Genomic DNA, 8431 nt, shown 5'->3' with positions numbered 1-8431 from the left:
ACCTTTCTCTCGTCCACTCTTCGACGACTTGTAAAATCGATGCTCGTGAATCTTGCTAGTTTCGATCTAAAACAATGTATCCCCTTTGTTTTGAGCCGGAATACAAGTTTTCGCGCAGTTCTGAGAGAAAAAGTTTACACCTTTCTCTCGTCCACTCTTCGACGACTTGTAAAATCGATGCTCGTTAACCTTGCTAGTTTCGATCTAAAACAATGTATCCCCTTTGTTTTGAGCCGGAAAACAAGTTTTCGCGCAGTTCTGAGAGAAAAAGTTTACACCTTTCTCTCGTCCACTCTTCGACGACTTGTAAAATCGTTGCTCGTTAACCTTGCTAGTTTCGATCTAAAACAATGTATCCCCTTTGTTTTGAGCCGGAATACAAGTTTTCGTGCAGTTCTGAGAGAAAACGTTTACACCTTTCTTTCGTCTACTCTTCGACGACTTGTAAAATCGTTGCTCGTTAACCTTGCTAGTTTCGATCTAAAACGATGTATCCCGTTGTTTTGAGCCGGAAAACAAGTTTTCGCGCAGTTCTGAGAGAAAAAGTTTACACCTCTCTTCTACACTTCGACGACTTGTAAAATCGATGCTCGTGAATTTTGTTTGTTTTGATTTAAAACAATGTATCTCGTTGTTTTGAGCCGGAATACAAGTTTTCGCGCAGTTCTTAGAGAAAATTTTACACCTTTCTCTCGTCTACTCTTCGACGACTTGTAAAATCGACGCTCGTGAATCTTGCTAGTTTCGATCTAAAACGATGTATCCTGTTGTTTTGAGCCGGAATACAAGTTTTCGTGCAGTTCTGAGAGAAAAAGTTTACACCTTTCTTTCGTCTACTCTTCGACGACTTGTAAAATCGTTGCTCGTTAACCTTGCTAGTTTCGATCTAAAACAATGTATCCCCTTTGTTTTGAGCCGGAAAACAAGTTTTCGCGCAGTTCTGAGAGAAAAAGTTTACACCTTTCTCTCGTCTACTCTTCGACGACTTGTAAAATCGATGCTCGTGAATCTTGCTAGTTTCGATCTAAAACGATGTATCCCCTTTGTTTTGAGCCGGAATACAAGTTTTCGCGCAGTTCTGAGAGAAAAAGTTTACACCTTTCTCTCGTCCACTCTTCGACGACTTGTAAAATAGATGCTCGTTAACCTTGCTAGTTTCGATCTAAAACAATGTATCCCCTTTGTTTTGAGCCGGAAAACAAGTTTTCGCGCAGTTCTGAGAGAAAAAGTTTACACCTTTCTCTCGTCCACTCTTCGACGACTTGTAAAATCGTTGCTCGTTAACCTTGCTAGTTTCGATCTAAAACAATGTATCCCCTTTGTTTTGAGCCGGAATACAAGTTTTCGCGCAGTTCTGAGAGAAAAAGTTTACACCTTTCTCTCGTCCACTCTTCGACGACTTGTAAAATCGTTGCTCGTTAACCTTGCTAGTTTCGATCTAAAACAATGTATCCCCTTTGTTTTGAGCCGGAAAACAAGTTTTCGCGCAGTTCTGAGAGAAACATTTTACACCTTTCTCTCGTCCACTCTTCGACGACTTGTAAAATCGTTGCTCGTTAACCTTGCTAGTTTCGATCTAAAACAATGTATCCCCTTTGTTTTGAGCCGGAATACAAGTTTTCGCGCAGTTCTGAGAGAAAAAGTTTACACCTTTCTCTCGTCCACTCTTCGACGACTTGTAAAATCGTTGCTCGTTAACCTTGCTAGTTTCGATCTAAAACAATGTATCCCCTTTGTTTTGAGCCGGAAAACAAGTTTTCGCGCAGTTCTGAGAGAAAAATTTTACACCTTTCTCTCGTCCACTCTTCGACGACTTGTAAAATCGATGCTCGTGAATCTTGCTAGTTTCGATCTAAAACAATGTATCCCCTTTGTTTTGAGCCGGAATACAAGTTTTCGCGCAGTTCTGAGAGAAAAAGTTTACACCTTTCTCTCGTCCACTCTTCGACGACTTGTAAAATCGATGCTCGTTAACCTTGCTAGTTTCGATCTAAAACAATGTATCCCCTTTGTTTTGAGCCGGAAAACAAGTTTTCGCGCAGTTCTGAGAGAAAAAGTTTACACCTTTCTCTCGTCCACTCTTCGACGACTTGTAAAATCGTTGCTCGTTAACCTTGCTAGTTTCGATCTAAAACAATGTATCCCCTTTGTTTTGAGCCGGAATACAAGTTTTCGCGCAGTTCTGAGAGAAAAAGTTTACACCTTTCTCTCGTCTACTCTTCGACGACTTGTAAAATCGATGCTCGTTAACCTTGCTAGTTTCGATCCAAAACAATGTATCCCCTTTGTTTTGAGCCGGAATACAAGTTTTCGCGCAGTTCTGAGAGAAAAAGTTTACACCTTTCTCTCGTCCACTCTTCGACGACTTGTAAAATCGATGCTCGTTAACCTTGCTAGTTTCGATCTAAAACAATGTATCCCCTTTGTTTTGAGCCGGAAAACAAGTTTTCGCGCAGTTCTGAGAGAAAAAGTTTACACCTTTCTCTCGTCCACTCTTCGACGACTTGTAAAATCGTTGCTCGTTAACCTTGCTAGTTTCGATCTAAAACAATGTATCCCCTTTGTTTTGAGCCGGAATACAAGTTTTCGCGCAGTTCTGAGAGAAAAAGTTTACACCTTTCTCTCGTCCACTCTTCGACGACTTGTAAAATCGTTGCTCGTTAACCTTGCTAGTTTCGATCTAAAACAATGTATCCCCTTTGTTTTGAGCCGGAAAACAAGTTTTCGCGCAGTTCTGAGAGAAAAATTTTACACCTTTCTCTCGTCTACTCTTCGACGACTTGTAAAATCGATACTCGTGAATCTTGCTAGTTTCGATCTAAAACGATGTATCCCCTTTGTTTTGAGCCGGAATACAAGTTTTCGCGCAGTTCTGAGAGAAAAAGTTTACACCTTTCTCTCGTCCACTCTTCGACGACTTGTAAAATCGTTGCTCGTTAACCTTGCTAGTTCCGATCTAAAACAATGTATCCCCTTTGTTTTGAGTCGGAATACAAGTTTTCGCGCAGTTCTGAGAGAAAAAGTTTACACCTTTCTCTCGTCCACTCTTCGACGACTTGTAAAATCGTTGCTCGTTAACCTTGCTAGTTTCGATCTAAAACAATGTATCCCCTTTGTTTTGAGCCGGAAAACAAGTTTTCGCGCAGTTCTGAGAGAAAAATTTTACACCTTTCTCTCGTCTACTCTTCGACGACTTGTAAAATCGATGCTCGTGAATCTTGCTAGTTTCGATCTAAAACGATGTATCCCGTTGTGTTGAGCAGGAATACAAGTTTTCGCGCAGTTCTTAGAGAAAATTTTACACCTTTCTCTCGTCTACTCTTCGACGACTTGTAAAATCGTTGCTCGTTAACCTTGCTAGTTTCAATCTAAAACGATGTATCCCCTTTGTTTTGAGCCGGAATACAAGTTTTCGCGCAGTTCTGAGAGAAAACGTTTACACCTTTGTCTGGTTCTCTTCGACGACTTGTAAAATCGATGCTCGTGAATCTTGCTAGTTTCGATCTAAAACAATGTATCCCCTTTGTTTTGAGCCGGAATACAAGTTTTCGCGCAGTTCTGAGAGAAAAAGTTTACACCTTTCTCTCGTCCACTTTTCGACGACTTATAAAATCGATGCTCGTGAATTTTGCTTGTTTCGATCTAGAACGATGTATCCCGTTGTGTTTAGCAGGAATACAAGTTTTCGCGCAGTTCTTAGAGAAAATTTTACACCTTTCTCTCGTCTACTCTTCGACGACTTGTAAAATCGTTGCTCGTTAACCTTGCTAGTTTCAATCTAAAACGATGTATCCCGTTGTTTTGAGCCGGAATACAAGTTTTCGCGCAGTTCTGAGAGAAAAAGTTTACACCTTTGTCTGGTTCTCTTCGACGACTTGTAAAATCGATGCTCGTGAATCTTGCTAGTTTCGATCTAAAACAATGTATCCCCTTTGTTTTGAGCCGGAATACAAGTTTTCGCGCAGTTCTGAGAGAAAAAGTTTACACCTTTCTCTCGTCCACTCTTCGACAACTTGTAAAATCGTTGCTCGTTAACCTTGCTAGTTTCGATCTAAAACAATGTATCGCCTTTGTTTTGAGCCGGAAAACAAGTTTTCGCGCAGTTCTGAGAGAAAAATTTTACACCTTTCTCTCGTCTACTTTTCGACGACTTGTAAAATCGATGCTCGTTAACCTTGCTAGTTTCAATCTAAAACGATGTATCCCCTTTGTTTTGAGCCGGAAAACAAGTTTTCGCGCAGATCTGAGAGAAAAAGTTTACACCTTTCTCTCGTCTACTCTTCGACGACTTGTAAAATTGATGCTCGTGAATCTTGCTAGTTTCGATCTAAAACGATGTATCCCGTTGTTTTGAGACGGAACACAAGTTTTCGCGCAGTTCTGAGAGAAAAAGTTTACACCTTTCTCTCGTCTATACTTCGACGACTTGTAAAATCGATGCTCGTGAATTTTGATTGTTTTGATCTAAAACAATGTATCTCGTTGTTTTGAGCCGGAATACAAGTTATCGCGCAGTTCTGAGAGAAAAAGTTTACACCTTTCTCTGGTTCTCTTCGACGACTTGTAAAATCGATGCTCGGGAATTTTGCTTGTTTCGATCTAGAACGATGTATCCCGTTGTGTTGAGCAGGAATACAAGTTTTCGCGCAGTTCTTAGAGAAAATTTTACACCTTTCTCTCGTCTACTCTTCGACGACTTGTAAAATCGTTGCTCGTTAACCTTGCTAGTTTCGATCTAAAACGATGTATCCCGTTGTTTTGAGCCGGAACACAAGTTTTCGCGCAGTTCTGAGAGAAAAAGTTTACACCTTTCTCTCGTCCACTCTTTGACGACTTGTAAAATCGATGCTCGTGAATTTTGCTTGTTTCGATCTAAAACGATGTATCCCGTTGTTTTCAGCCGGAATACAAGTTTTCGCGCAGTTCTGAGAGAAAAATTTACACCTTTTTCTCATCTACTCTTCGACGACTTGTAAAATCGACGCTCGTGAATCTTGCTAGTTTCGATCTAAAACGATGTATCCTGTTGTTTTGAGCCGGAATACAAGTTTTCGCGCAGTTCTGAGAGAAAAAGTTTACACCTTTCTCTCGTCCACTCTTCGACGACTTGTAAAATCGTTGCTCGTTAACCTTGCTAGTTTCGATCTAAAACGATGTATCCCGTTGTTTTGAGCCGGAAAACAAGTTTTCGCGCAGTTCTGAGAGAAAAAGTTTACACCTTTCTCTCGTCTACACTTCGACGACTTGTAAAATCGATGCTCGTGAATCTTGCTAGTTTCGATCTAAAACGATGTATCCCGTTGTTTTGAGCCGGAACACAAGTTTTCGCGCAGTTCTGAGAGAAAAAGTTTACACCTTTCTCTGGTTCTCTTCGACGACTTGTAAAATCGATGCTCGTGAATCTTGCTAGTTTCGATCTAAAACAATGTATCCCCTTTGTTTTGAGCCGGAATACAAGTTTTCGCGCAGTTCTGAGAGAAAAAGTTTACACCTTTCTCTCGTCCACTCTTCGACGACTTGTAAAATCGATGCTCGTGAATCTTGCTAGTTTCGATCTAAAACGATGTATCCCGTTGTTTTGAGCCGGAACACAAGTTTTCGCGCAGTTCTGAGAGAAAAAGTTTACACCTTTCTCTCGTCTACACTTCGACGACTTGTAAAATCGATGCTCGTGAATTTTGCTTGTTTTGATCTAAAACAATGTATCTCGTTGTTTTGAGCCGGAACACAAGTTTTCGCGCAGTTCTGAGAGAAAAAGTTTACACCTTTCTCTCGTCCACTCTTCGACGACTTGTAAAAGCGATGCTCGTGAATCTTGCTAGTTTCGATCTAAAACGATGTATCCCGTTGTTTTGAGCCGGAACACAAGTTTTCGCGCAGTTCTGAGAGAAAAAGTTTACACCTTTCTCTCGTCCACTCTTCGACGACTTGTAAAATCGATGCTCGTGAATCTTGCTAGTTTCGATCTAAAACGATGTATCCCGTTGTTTTGAGCCGGAACACAAGTTTTCGCGCAGTTCTGAGAGAAAACGTTTACACCTTTCTCTCGTCTACACTTCGACGACTTGTAAAATCGATGCTCGTGAATTTTGCTTGTTTTGATCTAAAACAATGTATCTCGTTGTTTTGAGCCGGAATACAAGTTATCGCGCAGTTCTGAGAGAAAAAGTTTACACCTTTCTCTGGTTCTCTTCGACGACTTGTAAAATCGATGCTCGTGAATCTTGCTAGTTTCGATCTAAAACAATGTATCCTCTTTGTTTTGAGCCGGAATACAAGTTTTCGCGCAGTTCTGAGAGAAAAAGTTTACACCTTTCTCTCGTCTACACTTCGACGACTTGTAAAATCGATGCTCGTGAATTTTGCTTGTTTTGATCTAAAACAATGTATCTCGTTGTTTTGAGCCGGAATACAAGTTATCGCGCAGTTCTGAGAGAAAAAGTTTACACCTTTCTCTGGTTCTCTTCGACGACTTGTAAAATCGATGCTCGTGAATCTTGCTAGTTTCGATCTAAAACAATGTATCCCCTTTGTTTTGAGCCGGAACACAAGTTTTCGCGCAGTTCTGAGAGAAAAAATTTACACCTTTCTCTCGTCCACTCTTCGACGACTTGTAAAATCGATGCTCGTGAATCTTGCTAGTTTCGATCTAAAACGATGTATCCCGTTGTTTTGAGCCGGAACACAAGTTTTCGCACAGTTCTGAGAGAAAAAGTTTACACCTTTCTCTCGTCCACTCTTCGACGACTTGTAAAATCGATGCTCGTGAATCTTGCTAGTTTCGATCTAAAACGATGTATCCCGTTGTTTTGAGCCGGAACACAAGTTTTCGCGCAGTTCTGAGAGAAAAAGTTTACACCTTTCTCTCATCTACACTTCGACGACTTGTAAAATCGACGCTCGTGAATCTTGCTAGTCTCGATCTAAAACGATGTATCCTGTTGTTTTGAGCCGGAATACAAGTTTTCGTGCAGTTCTGAGAGAAAAAGTTTACACCTTTCTTTCGTCTACTCTTCGACGACTTGTAAAATCGTTGCTCGTTAACCTTGCTAGTTTCGATCTAAAACGATGTATCCCGTTGTTTTGAGCCGGAAAACAAGTTTTCGCGCAGTTCTGAGAGAAAAAGTTTACACCTTTCTCTCGTCTACACTTCGACGACTTTTAAAACCGATGCTCGTGAATCTTGCTAGTTTCGATCTAAAACGATGTATCCCTTTGTTTTGAGCCGGAACACAAGTTTTCGCGCAGTTCTGAGAGAAAAAGTTTACACCTTTCTCTGGTTCTCTTCGACGACTTGTAAAATCAATGCTCGTGAATCTTGCTAGTTTCGATCTAAAACAATGTATCCCCTTTGTTTTGAGCCGGAATACAAGTTTTCGCGCAGTTCTGAGAGAAAAAGTTTACACCTTTCTCTCGTCCACTCTTCGACGACTTGTAAAATCGATGCTCGTGAATCTTGCTAGTTTCGATCTAAAACGATGTATACCGTTTTTTGAGCCGGAACACAAGTTTTCGCGCAGTTCTGAGAGAAAAAGTTTACACCTTTCTCTCGTCTACACTTCGACGACTTGTAAAATCGATGCTCGTTAATTTTGCTTGTTTTGATCTAAAACAATGTATCTCGTTGTTTTGAGCCGGAACACAATTTTTCGCGCAGTTCTGAGAGAAAAAGTTTACACCTTTCTCTCGTCCACTCTTCGACGACTTGTAAAATCGATGCTCGTGAATCTTGCTAGTTTCGATCTAAAACGATGTATCCCGTTGTTTTGAGCCGGAACACAAGTTTTCGCGCTGTTCTGAGAGAAAAAGTTTACACCTTCCTCTCGTCCACTCTTCGACGACTTGTAAAATCGATGCTCGTGAATCTTGCTAGTTTCGATCTAAAACGATGTATCCCGTTGTTTTGAGCCGCAACACAAGTTTTCGCGCAGTTCTGAGAGAAAAAGTTTACACCTTTCTCTCGTCTACACTTCGACGACTTGTTAAATCGATGCTCGTGAATTTTGCTTGTTTTGATCTAAAACAATGTATCTCGTTGTTTTGAGCCGGAATACAAGTTATCGCGCAGTTCTGAGAGAAAAAGTTTACACCTTTCTCTGGTTCTCTTCGACGACTTCTAAAATCGATGCTCGTGAATCTTGCTAGTTTCGATCTAAAACGATGTATCCCGTTGTTTTGAGCCGGAACACAAGTTTTCGCGCAGTTCTGAGAGAAAAAGTTTACACCTTTCTCTGGTTCTCTTCGACGACTTGTAAAATCGATGCTCGTGAATCTTGCTAGTTTCGATCTAAAACAATGTATCCCCTTTGTTTTGAGCCGGAATACAAGTTTTCGCGCAGTTCTGAGAGAAAAAGTTTACACCTTTCTCTCGTCCACTCTTCGACGACTTGTAAAATCGATGCTCGTGAATCTTGCTAGTTTCGATCTAAAA

This window comes from Amblyomma americanum, unplaced genomic scaffold (genome assembly GCF_052857255.1).
Source record: "Amblyomma americanum isolate KBUSLIRL-KWMA unplaced genomic scaffold, ASM5285725v1 scaffold_169, whole genome shotgun sequence".
NCBI classification, from domain to species: Eukaryota; Metazoa; Arthropoda; class Arachnida; order Ixodida; family Ixodidae; genus Amblyomma; species Amblyomma americanum.
The sequence above is the reverse complement of the archived record's forward strand: the minus strand, read 5'-3'. Positions refer to the sequence as shown.